The following is a 12,898-nucleotide window of genomic DNA, read 5'->3' on the forward strand; positions in this document are numbered from 1 at the left end:
TCCCGTAGAGTTGCCACCCCGCTTGCTTCGCTTAAAGCACTTGGACAGAGGGTGGTTACCCCCGCAACCCGAGCACTTGTGTTTGAAACGACAAGATCCTCCAAACTTGCAGGACCCCTCGTTAAACTGCCAGCAAACTCCCCACTTTTTTCCGGCCGACGGTCCCGAGGCTGCGGCCCCCCCTGAATAAACTGACCCGGCGCCCGCGGCGCAGACATAAGTCGCATCCACAAGGTGATATCCTTGTGGTCCCACCTAATGGACGGCCGTACCGCCATACGCTGCCGGAATTGCTCGTCGTAACGCAGCCACCCCGTACCCCCATAAACTCGGTGCGCTTCCCCGATCGCATCCATGTAACAAAACAATGCTGCACAGTGTTCTGGCTTCTTATCGCCAATGACACTGGCCAGTATTGCATAGGCCTGCAGCCAATTTCCAAAGGTGCGAGGGATGAGGCGGTAACGCCTCTTCTCCTCGTCCTCTTTTTTAGAATCATCGGGCTTAACCCTATCTAAATTAAATTTTTCAAGAGGAAGCAAGGAAAAAATCTCCACATACTCACCCTTCACGATTTTCTCCCTCACTTCCGGCTTCAGATGCGAACCTAGGGGACCCTCAAAACATACATATACCTCACATTTTGCTGCATCTGCAATCCTAACTATATCTGCTCTGGTAGCCGCTGTTTTATCTTTACTGGTGTCCCCCGCCTCACTGCCTGCCGGAACAGCCGCTGCCACGCTGACGAGGGGGGCGACCACCACCGCCGCAGGAGCAGCCGCTGCCCCCACATTTTCCCCAGCCCCCCCCACCCATGGTGCGACCTGCGGCGGCACCGCAGGACCCCCAGCAAAGCGCTGTAACAGGTCCCGCAGACCCCCCAGCAGGTCCTGCATCTGTCCCGGGACCCCCGGAGCGGCGGGAATCGCCCCCACAGCCCCAGGCGCCACTGGTCCCTGTGCAACCACACCAGCAGCCCCCGGGTTAACCCCCCCCCCACCCCCAGTAAGCTACACAAAGCATTAGTGAAATCAACAGTAGGTAAGGAGGTAGTCTTACCTGGCTGCCTGGGAACCGCACCACCAGCCGTCGCCGCTACATCCACCGGTGGTTGTCGCACGTCCTCCTCCTCGTCTTCGGACACCTCGCCCTCCGACGGGTCTTCTGCTGCACCGCACGGCACTTGTGGCCCCCCAGGCGAAGCGGATCTGGGAGCCGCAGACCCCAGGGGACGCCTGGATCGCACTTCTGCAGTCTTCTTCTTGGCTTGGCCCCCCCTCCCCCCCGTGTTCTGCGGCCTAGCCGCCTGCTGTTCCTCCACACTGTCCTGGGCTTGCTGCCCCCGACCCCCTGATGCAGCTGCCGTGTGGCTGGACGGCCTGCTGTTCCTGGCCCCACTAGTCCCTCGCCGGGCCTCACCACTGGAACCCACACTAGAGCTGGGTGTTGCTGGCTTCTGCTCCTGTCTCCCTCGTCCCGGTGAGGACCGGGCGCCATCCCGGCCGTAGGCCCCGCCTCCCGAGCTCCTCCGACTGCGAGGGTACCGTCCGGACTCCCCCCCGGCCGCCAGCTGCGACCGCTTCGCCGGCGGGGGCGACGGGTCATCTGCTGGGCTCCTGGCTGCTCTCCTCAATCGCCCCGATACCTCGGGCGAGTAACGCACCGGCGGCCGCGATTGCCGCGCGCGAGACGACGGTTCCTGCGACCCCCCCGCTGGATCCTCGATGAGCCCCCCTATCTGACTCTCCAGCCACTCCGGACCTCTCTCCGCCGCCCTGGCCCTAAGCCTTGCTAGTAAAAGATCAACCTGCGCCATTATTTAACTAATTGAAGGAGCAGAGCCAAAAATCTGCCTCCTTCTCTGTCTCCCTCCACGCTGCTGAGCTCCGTAGCTCCGCCCCTCCCTTAAATAAACTCCCAGAGCCCGGGAAACTGCTCTCCAGCACCGCCTACCCCCCTCTCCTCACAGCCTAGTTAACCCCCTGTGTCCCAAGCACGCTGGTCATGCCCGCCCTCTGCCTATTTCACTGCTTTCCATGCTCCGGGCTTCTCTATAGTGCGGGTAAATTTTAATATCAGACCCTCACACTCCCCGACCCATGCCAGTTTAAGCAATGCACCCATCCCTAGGCCCTCCCGTCCTCCCACCTGCTTGGGGTGTCATTGTTCTGTTTTAGCATCATTAGCTTCTTATATGAGCAGCCTGTCCAGTACCAGCTCTAATGGGGTATTTAACCAGGGGGCCCATAACGACTCAAACCTTCCCGGTCTCTTCCTATGCTGATAAATATATTTCTCTGCCCGGAGGGTGAATTGCATCTGAGCTATCCATTCCCCTAGCCTAGGGGGTTCCACATCTTTCCAATGGGTAAGAATGAGTTTGCGGGCCTGGAAGAGGGCCCTCCCAATGGCAGTTTTCGGGTTATCCTCAAGTGGCAGTTCATCTATAATCCCCAAAATGCAAACCTTGGGGGTCTATGGTACCTGGATCATAAACACATCATTCAGAATTTTGAGAACCCCTGCCCAGTATAGGTGCAGCTTGGGGCACCGCCACATCAGGTGAATGAGGTCCCCACGATCCCTGGCGCATTTAGGACATGCATCATCATCTACCAGACCCATCCTATGCAGTCTGGCTGGTGTACAATGGACCCGCAAGACAATATAAAGTTGTGATAGACGTTGTGCCACATTAAGCGAGGAACCCTTAATAGCCAGCAATGCCACTTCCCACTGTTCCTCCTCGAAAATGCCCACGTCATCCTCCCATGAGGTCACCACCCTGGAGGGAAAGCCTGGCAGAAATGCTGATAGAAGCCTAGCGTAAGCATCTGAGATAAAACCCCTAAAACCAGTTATCCCAGTCATAAAGTGGAAAATTGGTGCTGGGGACAGAATCCAAGGGTTGTTCCCTGCCTGGGCCCTGATGGCATGCCTCAGCTGCAGATAAAAAAAGTGCATTGTCTGAGGTAGTTTAAACTTCTCCCGGAGCTCCGCAAATGAGAGCAGACGGCCCCCGGAGAATATATGAACCAGATGTGTGACCCCATACCTCCTCCAACGCTCGCCACATGTCAGGGACAACAGCTCCTCATAGTAGCGATTGTTCCAAATTGGGCTATGTCCCGTGAAACCCTCTATGTTTTGTAGCTGTCGTGTTTTATTCCAGACTTTCTGCATTAACGCATACGTGGGAAAGAGTCTATTTGATTTGGCGCATTGTAAAGATTCGAGCCCAGTCACCATGTTGTCTATTCCCGTCATATGCTTCACTATGTCCACCACCGGGTCGCCTAGTCCCCCTCTCATGGCTCAGGCAATATGTTGTAGTTGAGCTGCAATGTAATACAACCAGGGATTTGGGAGGGCTAGCCCTCCCGCCTCCTTTGGCCGTTGGAGCTGTTCTAGTTTGATCCTGGGAGTCTTATTAAGCCACAGAAAAGAGCGGAGTAGGGAATTGATAATTCTGAAAACTTTGAGGGGGACAACCATGGGAGTATTATGTAGAATATACAATAACTGCGGCATAAACACCATCTTCGTGAGGTTTACCCTGCCCACTAGGGACATTTTCCAGACCAGACTTTAATTTTATCTTTAATTCTGCCTACTAAGGGAGAGAGGTTAAGCGTAACATAGTCCAGAGGCTGAGGGGTAACCCAGACACCGAGATACTTGAATTTGGTCACCACCGGAATGTTCTGCAATGTGAGGTCTGACGGAGTCGTCGAGTCCAATAGCATTATTGCGGACTTAGTCCAATTAATCAGTAGGCCAGAGTAGGAACCGAAGGTCTGAACCACAGACATCGCCTCGCTAAGGGAACCCGACGTGTCTCCCAGTAATAACATCGTATCGTCCGCGTATAGCATAATTTTTTCATGCGTCGGCCCATACTTAAATCCAGTAATCCTATGGTTAGAACGCACCAGAGCTGCCAATGGTTCTATGGCAACCACGAACAGCAAGGGTGAGAGGGGGCACCCCTGCCGGGTCCCCCTATGCAGCGGGAAGGGAGAAGACACTCTGCCCTCCTCCCTAATAACCGCCAGGGGGGAGTCGTACAGGAGCCGCACCCACGACTGAAACACCGGTCCGAATCCAAACCTGCTCAATGTCGCCCATAGGAACTGCCATTCAATGCTATCAAATGCTTTGTGAGCATCTAAAGACAACAATGCTCTATCCCCCATATTGTCTGCCGTCGACTGAATGTTAACGAACAGTCTCCTGAGATTAATGGCCGTGGACCGCTCCGGAATAAATCCTGACTGATCAGTGTGTATAATCGTAGCTATTACTTTATTCAATCTTATTGCTAAGACCTTTGCCAGTATTTTTATATCACTCTGTAGTAGCGAGATTGGCCTATAGGAGCCAGGATCTAATGGATCCTTCCCTGGTTTGAGTAAGAGAACTATGCTAGCTTGTCTCATGGAGTCCGGTAGTCATTGCGACTCCCTGGCCGCGTTCAGAGTATGAAGCAGTTTCGGGAGCACAACATTTCCATATTGTTTGTACACTTCGATCGGGATACCATCATCCCCAGGTGCCTTGTTATTAGGAAAAGAATTAGCCGCCTCTATCATCTCCTCAATGGTAATAGGAGTCTCAAGGGACTCCGCCTGGGACTCCGTTAAACACGGTAGATCTATCCCCTGCAGAAAATTCAGAGTCTCCTCCCCAGTGTGTGTTTGCTTTAATTCATACAGGTTAGCGTAAAATCTGACCAGTTCCCTCATCACCCGATCAGGAGTATTGACTAGTTGTCCCCCCTCCTCCCTCAGAGCTCCAATGGACGGGGACGTCTGTTGCGATTGAACTATCTTGGCCAGGAGTTTGCCCGTCTGCTCCCCCTCTTCATAGAAGGCCATTTTTGAAAAGAACCGTTTCCTGTCTGCCTTAAAGGCGTCAAGTCTAGTCAGTGCATCTTGTGCCGCAATCCAAGCCTCCCGAGATCCCTCCCCCGCATTAGCAATATACTCTGCTTCCAGGCGCCTGACCATCTGAGCCATCTGTTCCCTTTGTTCAGTTGTGCTGCGCTTTATGGCGTTTACCTCTGCAATAAAGATCCCTCTCAGAAAGGCCTTAAAAGCATCCCATGCTGTGTCTGTACCAGGATGATCTGCATGTCTCTGCCAATAGGCCGCAATGTCTTGTTAAATTTTGTCATGTGAAGGGAAAAGGTTGAGCCAAAAGGCGTTAAGTTTCCATGGTGCTCGCGGAAGGGTAGTAAGAGGCCTGATCCTTAAGGAGAGCAGAATGGGGGAATGATCCGAAATGCACCGGGGGAGATATTGTATATCTTCGACGTACTGGGTGGCAGAGGATGAGCACATGCATAGATCAATCCTGGACAGGGACATATGCGATTTGGAGAAGCAGGAAAACTGCCTCTCCAGGGAATTCCACCCCACCTCCTCTATGAACTTTGCCATGGCTGTCCTTGTCGTCCCCGGGGCTCCTCCCGGGCCAGGGTGTCTATCAAGGTGCGGGTCCATTATCCCATTAAAATCCCCCACCGCCATCAAAGGGACACCAGGGTTACTCAACTGAAAGGACAGGAGGGTACGCAATATTTGAGGGCTAAAAGGATGAGGAACATATAACGCAGCGAGAATGAACGTTAACTGATATACTCTACACAGTAAGAATACATATCTTTCCTCCTGATCAATCCTGGAATCTAGTAGTTGAAAATCTAGGGACCTATGTACCAGTACACTCACCCCCCTTGAATAGGAGGTGTGAGTGGAATGATACGACCAGCCCCCCAAGCGAACCCTATCCATGACACAGTGTCTGGAGTCAAATGAGTCTCCTGCAAGACACATATGGCAGGAAAATGCTTCCTCAGGGCAGAAGACACCATAGTTCTTTTAAGTGGGTCCCCTAGTCCCCTTATATTCCATGAAATTACTGCCATTCCTGTCATCACGTACCTGTTACAAGAGCATCACATGTCATATCAAACCACCACCCACCATAGCAGACACAACCCCCCTCATCCCTGCCAGCGGGTATATTGCATATAACTTTACCAATGTAAGATAAGTGTCCTCCTGAGAAATCGACCAAAAATAGTAATAAGGCAAGATATACAGGACAGGGAGGAAGTGGTAGGGCATTTTACAACAGCAACAAGCAGTCAGGCAAACCTTGCTGTGCAGTGACTATCAATACCTCACCGCTTGGGCAATGTTTAGCCTGGGAAACTGCAGGCCTGCGGCTGAGGGTGTGAGTCCGAAGTGGCAGTCCATCTGGGTGCGATGAGAGGAGAGAATCAGCCATAAAACAAAGAAAAATTAGTAGAACTAACAAGAAAAAAAACAAAAAACACATCAACTTTGCAGCGCACTGCTGTGGGGCTAAACCTGCGCCCTTTTCCCGCCACAGACGCAACGTGCAGCCTGCAGCCCCTCTCCTGTGCCTCTTTGGGCACCGCCTATGCGATCCAAGTCGCACGTAAAAACCAGGAAAGTCAAATAGGAAAAGGGGGGAAAAAAGAAACCAGTTTGCACAAATTCTGAGTAGTAACAAAGTCAGATCAAGGCCCTTTTTGTCTTCTGCATATCATTTTCTCCCGGTCCTAGGACCCTATGGCTAGTGGCAAAGAAAAAATTCCCCCAACAATCTTAGGAGGGAAACAAAAATAAAGAAAAAACAGGGGGGTTTGAACCGGCTTACCACCGCTCCACTCGGTTCATCAAAACAGGATAATTCAGTCCGCGTCTGCCTCCAGCCTCTCCGCATGGCGAATCAACTGTTCATTCATATCAAGCCACGATGAGGCATCCGTCGCCGATTCGAAGAACTGGGCCCTGCCGCCTGCAATGATGCGGAGTTTGGCAGGGTAAAGCATTGCATAGTTAGCTCGCAGGCGTTGCAATCTTCTCTTCACTTCTCCAAATTTGGCCCTGCGCCTCTGCACCTCCGCGGAGAAGTCGGGGTAAAAGGACACTCTCACTCCATTGAATTGAATGTTGCGGCGTTCTCTGGCCAGTCGCAGAATGATTTCCTTGTCCTTAAAATTTAGCAATTTGGCCAGCATGGTTCGTGGTGGGTTGCCCGGTGGGAGAGGTCTGGGTGGCACCCTGTGCGCCCTCTCCACTGAATAAAAGGGTGTAAAGGAATCTTTTCCAAAGACTTCTTGTAGCCAGGCTTCCACAAATGCAGTGGGGTCTCGGCCCTCCGTTTTTTCAGGGAGACCCACTATGCGGACATTACTCCTCCTCAAACGGTTCTCAATGTCTTCGTTGCGGTTTTCGTTGGTTATCGCTGTTCTGGCTGTGACCTGTAGTTCCCTAATGAGGGGGGCCATTCTATCTTCCACCTCGCTTACACGGCTTTCCACCGCTGTGGTGCGTTCCCTAATTTTCTGGAAGTCGTGTCGAATCAGTCCCACCTCCTCCTTCAATCCCCCAAAGTGTTGCTGTAAAGTCTGCACTGATTTTCTTCCTTTTCTAAGGTGCTCTGTATCTGCTACGTCCATCAGATCGAGGCCTGGTGTTCTCTTTATGCATTGTTTTTAATTACTAATCACAAGACGGTGCCCAGACGAAAACAAGGTCTGGTTGCTGTCCTGCAGTATAGAGGTGATGGTTCAGCAAGTCACACGTGCCCCAGGAAGACATCACGTATGACAAAACATGTAGGGTGGTGCTACGTGCTGACGCCATTATGCCCCACGTGACCCCGATACACGGGTGTTTGTTTTGCTTGTTTTTAAGCTTGCCAGCTATTTTTAATGTATAAAACGATTGTATTCCACTCGCTAATTTTTAAAGCAATAAAGGCTTTTTACTGAATTTATTACACTATTGGAGTCCCTTGTTTTCCTACACTCACGGCCCTTTGGTCAGAGAGTGACACCCCCCAGATTGGAGTGAGGATTTTTCTGTAATGTAGGAAAATTTAGTCTGGCCTAGCTGATTGCTAGGCCTGTTTGTTTTCATTCTGGGCTGGGAGTGGCTCAGGGTAGCGGCCGGTGACTCACAGATAGCATCACTGTCAACTCCCTCTTCTTTCTAGAAGGTACTATAAAGAGAGAAGAGGTGGAGCTGCCTGGGGTATTCGAAGGAACCCTGACCAATCCCCCACCTGGATTGGCAGGGGGCAGGCCTCCTTAAATACTTAGGGTCAGCCCAGCTGAGGAGGAGTTGTCAGGTGAAAGAGCTGAAGTGAGAGAGTGTGAAGGCTGTCGGGGCCCGCGGGTAACTCCCCAGTCTGAGGTGGGGTGAGCTTGGGCCAGGGTCGAGTGCATCCAGGAGGTGTGAAGAGATCTTGGAAAGAGAAGCACATGAGAGAGAAAATTGAGCACAATGGGAGGGAACACTGCTAAGAGTGTCCAGGGAGGACAACAGGTCGCAGCAAGTGAAGTGCTGGTGAGTGAAGCACAGTTGGGAGGACTGGGGAGGCATGCCTGAGAGAACTGGGAGATTGCAGTTTGTGATGGGTACAGAACCAAAAGAGTGGACTGTGGAAAGGGCAGTGGAAAGAGGTCATTGCAGCCAGGCTGGCTGGCCGGGCCTGAAGAGAGCTAAATGGGATTGGTAGCTGAGTTAGAGGACAGCTAGCACCTGAACTATTTCTACACCACAGGGACCTGAGGTCCCTGCCCACAAAAGGCAGTTCACTGAGGCCTGGCTGAATAAGTGTCAGGCCTACCATGCGGTACTAGCTAGTCTGGAGGCTAGTCTGTACAAAAAGGTAGTCCTGAAAAAGAACTGTTGGGTCTCTGATCTGTGAGCACGGGGCAAAGGGGTCTACAAAAGAATATGTAGCCCACCACAATGTAATCCACAGTAATTTAGTGCAATATAGCACAGTATAGTACCATAAAGCAATAAACTCTCCCTACACAGACTGTCAGCTCTCCCTAAACAGTTCCAACACACACTGCCAGTGGCTGCAGGGAACCCACTCTTTTATAGTGGCGTAACTTGCTCATCCAATAGACCCCATACTGGCCCTTTCTTAGCCAACTCACCTAAGTTCAAAGACTAGGTAGCGCATTATGGTTACAAAGAATTTAGTATGGCAAATTAATAAAATAATCAAATCATTTTTTTTTTAAGTTTTGGATAGAGTCTTACCCTCTTAATTTTTCCTGTTCACCGTTCTCACTAAAAGTGAAAGTAAAAATTTTTTAAGTGGTTGTCACCAGAACAGTATCAGAAGGGGAATCTTCCAAGGGGACACCAATTCTGGTCACTCCTAACTTTGGAGGGATTTCTTTTTATTTCCTGCTTTGGCTATGGGACAGGAAGTAAAGGGAAATGTACCCAATGGGACAAAAGGTGTAAAAAAAAAGATATTTTTAAATGTTCACCGTCCAATTCTTACATTATACAGAAATCAAGAAGACATATACATGTGTATATATAGATATAAATATATATATATATATATATATATATATATATATATAAAAAAAAAATATATATATATATATATATATATATATATATATATATATATATATATATATATATATATATATATATATATATATATATATATATATATATATATATAAAACTCAACGTGTGTGTGTGTATGTATGTATGTATGTATGTATGTTCCAGCATTACGTCCAAACGGCTAAAGATATTAACATGAAACTTGGCACACATGTTACTTATATGTCAGCAACAAACATAGGATAGGTGGTTTAACCCTTACCCACCTCCATTTGCCATGGTCAGGGTTTTTCTTTAAAGTCCCATTCAACTCTATGGGAAATACATGTTACTTCATAACTTCCAAACGGCTGTACATATTTCGATAACACTTGGTCACATGTTACTTATATGTCCACTTAAACTATAGGATAGTTAATTTATCCCTTAACTACCCCCATTTGTGAGGATTGGGGTTTTTGTTTAAAGTCCCATGCAAATCAATGGGAAATGTATGTTCCCACATAACTTCTGTACGCCTGGAGATATTTCAATAATACCTGGTACACATATTACTTATATGCCAAATAAAAATATATGACAGTTAAATTAACCCTTACCTACACCCTTATATAAAAGATGGGTATATTTATATTACTATGATTTTCCTCCCCAAAAGGTTAAGATAGGAAGACCAGGCAACGCCGGGTATTCAGCTAGTATATATATATATATATATATATATATATATATATACTGTACACACACACACACACATATATACATATATATATATTTATTTATGTGTGTTCGTATATATGTCTTCTTGATTTCTTTTTTTTTTTTTTTTCTTTTTTTTTTTCACTTCAGACTCTACCTCATAGAGTGCATATTTAATGCTCATGTTCTGCGTGCCAGCCCATTGCATCTCTAATTTGGTTTCGCATCATTAGTGTCGCTTTTCTATATGTGAGCTTTTTTTTTTTTTTTTTTTTTTTTTTTCCCTCTCTCTCTCTCTCTTTTTTTTTTTTTTTTTTTATATGAGTTTTTATACGAGTATGCTTACTCTATCAGCTTAGAGAGTAACAGAGAGAGGGAGACATCTAAAGTATATCCTTCCAAATTTTTACCCCCCCTCCCCTCCCCTCCCCTCCCCTCCCCCTCTCCCTCCCCCCGTCTCACCCTAGACATACTCTGAAAACTCTAGTTCTTTCTAATTTTCTTCTAGGGAATCTTTTAGGTTTCTTCCCTTAACTTTTCTGCGTAACTCCATGATCTCTTAAAGGTCCTCCAATTTTCCCATTTTGTGCTTTGTAATATGTTATTGCCCTCTAAGCCCTCTTTCAACTCTTCCATTTTGTATGTTTCTTCGACTGCATCAATCCATTCCCATGTTTGGGGGCACTCTGTATCTTGCCACCTCCTTGGGATTAATCTCTTGGCGGCGTTTAAGAGATGCGGTGTAAGTGTTTCCCTATACCTTTTTGTGCCTTCTTCTCCCCCATGGAATAGGACAACCCATGGGTCCATCTTTATCTTTTTCATTGTGATCTCTTCCACACAACCCAGTATATTTTCCCAGTACTTTTTTATCTTTGGGCATTCCCACCAAAGGTGAGCCATATTTCCTGGTGATCCGCAACCCCTCCAGCAATCCCCTGTCTGCTCTTCATTGAATTTTTTTAATTTGTCCGGTGTCATGTACCACCCGGCGATACATTTGAAGCTCATTTCCGCCGTGCGGCTATCTACCGCGGAGGAGTGTGTCAGAGCCAACATTTTCTCTATTGTAGCCTTATCTCGCTGTGAGCCCAATTCCCTTTCCCACTTTTCAATGAATGGAGGTAAACTCCGCTCTCCTATCTTCAGTAGAATCTTGTATAGTATAGAAATGGTTCCTTTGGATCTTTCTGTCGTACAAATTTTTTCCAGTTCCGACATCTGATCCTCTGATCTCAATGGATGCGGAAGATCTTGGATGAAGTGGTTTAGCTGCTGGTACCTCCACTCATTGACTTCCATTAAATTTTTATTAAGTTTTAACTCCTGCAGTGTTTTAATGTGATCCCCGTTCATTATATCTCTTAGTTGTGCCGTGTCTTTTTTAATCCAGTGACCCCCTACTTGTGTCTTACCCGGTGCAAAGTAATCGTTATTCTTCAGTGCTATGAGGGGTGAATTATATTCCTTCACAATTTTTTTGTAAACTGTGTCCCATATTTTGAGTGCATTTTTTGTTATCTCATGTGCATTAATATCCAGTGTCCTAAGTTGGGGGGGGGTTCCATATAATCTTATCCAATCTTACCTGTGTTAATTCGTTTTCTAAGCTTACCCACCTTTTTTCTGTGTTGACTCTGGCCCACTCCACCACTCTTGTTAACATGACCGCCTCGTGATATCTCCTGACATCTGGAACAGCGAGCCCTCCCTTTTTTTTTGGTTGTCTTAATGTCTGGAGTGATATCCTATGTTTCCTGTTTTTCCATATATAATTCATAATTAATTTATTAAGGGCTGAGAGCAGCCTTCCTGGAAGAGCTATAGGGATCATCTGAAATTTGTATAAGATCTTGGGCATGATAACCATTTTACAGTAATTGATTCGTCCTATCCACGATATTGCTCTGTTTTCCACCCTTTTTTTTTCTTTCTTGATTTCATTTAACAGTGGGATAAAGTTTATCGCATATGTTTTTTTGATTGATTTAGCTAACAGAATCCCCAGATATTTAAGTTCCCTTACCCAAGCAAAGCGATAATTCTCTTTCAGGAGTTTTTCTTCTATCTTTCTTATGTTTATACTCATGATCTCTGTTTTAGTGATATTTAATTTAAAGTTTGAAAATTCCCCATATTCTTTGCATAAATTTAATAAATTAGGGATTGATGTTTTGGGTTCTGTTAAATAGAAGAGGACATCGTCCGCAAAAGCTGCGAGCTTATGTTCCTCTTCCCCTATTTTGGTCCCTTTTATTTTTTGGCAGTTACGGATCTTGGCTAGGAATGGTTCCATTGATATCACAAACAGCAATGGTGACAGGGGGCACCCCTGCCTCGTTCCATTTCTCATTTGGAATGTTTGCGAAAGACTACCATTTATTTTTATTTTGGCCGTAGGGGACTGATATAGGGTATCCACCCAGTTCATCATCCCCTGGCCAAACCCCATGTCCTTTAAGGTAGCAAACATAAATCCCCAGTCTACCCTGTCGAACGCTTTCTCTGCGTCTATCGACAGGAGTAGGCCTGGGGATCCCGTTGCTCTCAATCTCCGAATTATCAGAAGTGTTCTTACCCCATTGTCTCTCCCCTCTCGCCCTTGAACAAAACCCGTCTGGTCTGGGTGTATCAGTTTAGTCATAACCTGCCTAACTCTCCCGGCCAATACCCTTGCAAACAATTTTATATCAGTGTTAAGCAAGGATATTGGTCGGTAGCCCGAGCAGCTCCCGATGTCCTTACCTTCTTTTGGGATGACAGTGATGGTT

At 47.5% G+C, this 12,898-nt stretch overlaps 1 protein-coding gene across 1 annotated transcript in view; it reads left to right on the plus strand.

Moving 5' to 3' along the window:
- LOC120940706 (N-acetyllactosaminide beta-1,6-N-acetylglucosaminyl-transferase-like) overlaps positions 1-12,898 on the plus strand; it is a 73,831-nt gene that overhangs the window by 36,957 nt on the left and 23,976 nt on the right. The window lies entirely within an intron of this gene.

This window comes from Rana temporaria, chromosome 5, assembly GCF_905171775.1.
Source record: "Rana temporaria chromosome 5, aRanTem1.1, whole genome shotgun sequence".
In the NCBI taxonomy this organism is placed as follows: Eukaryota; Metazoa; Chordata; class Amphibia; order Anura; family Ranidae; genus Rana; species Rana temporaria.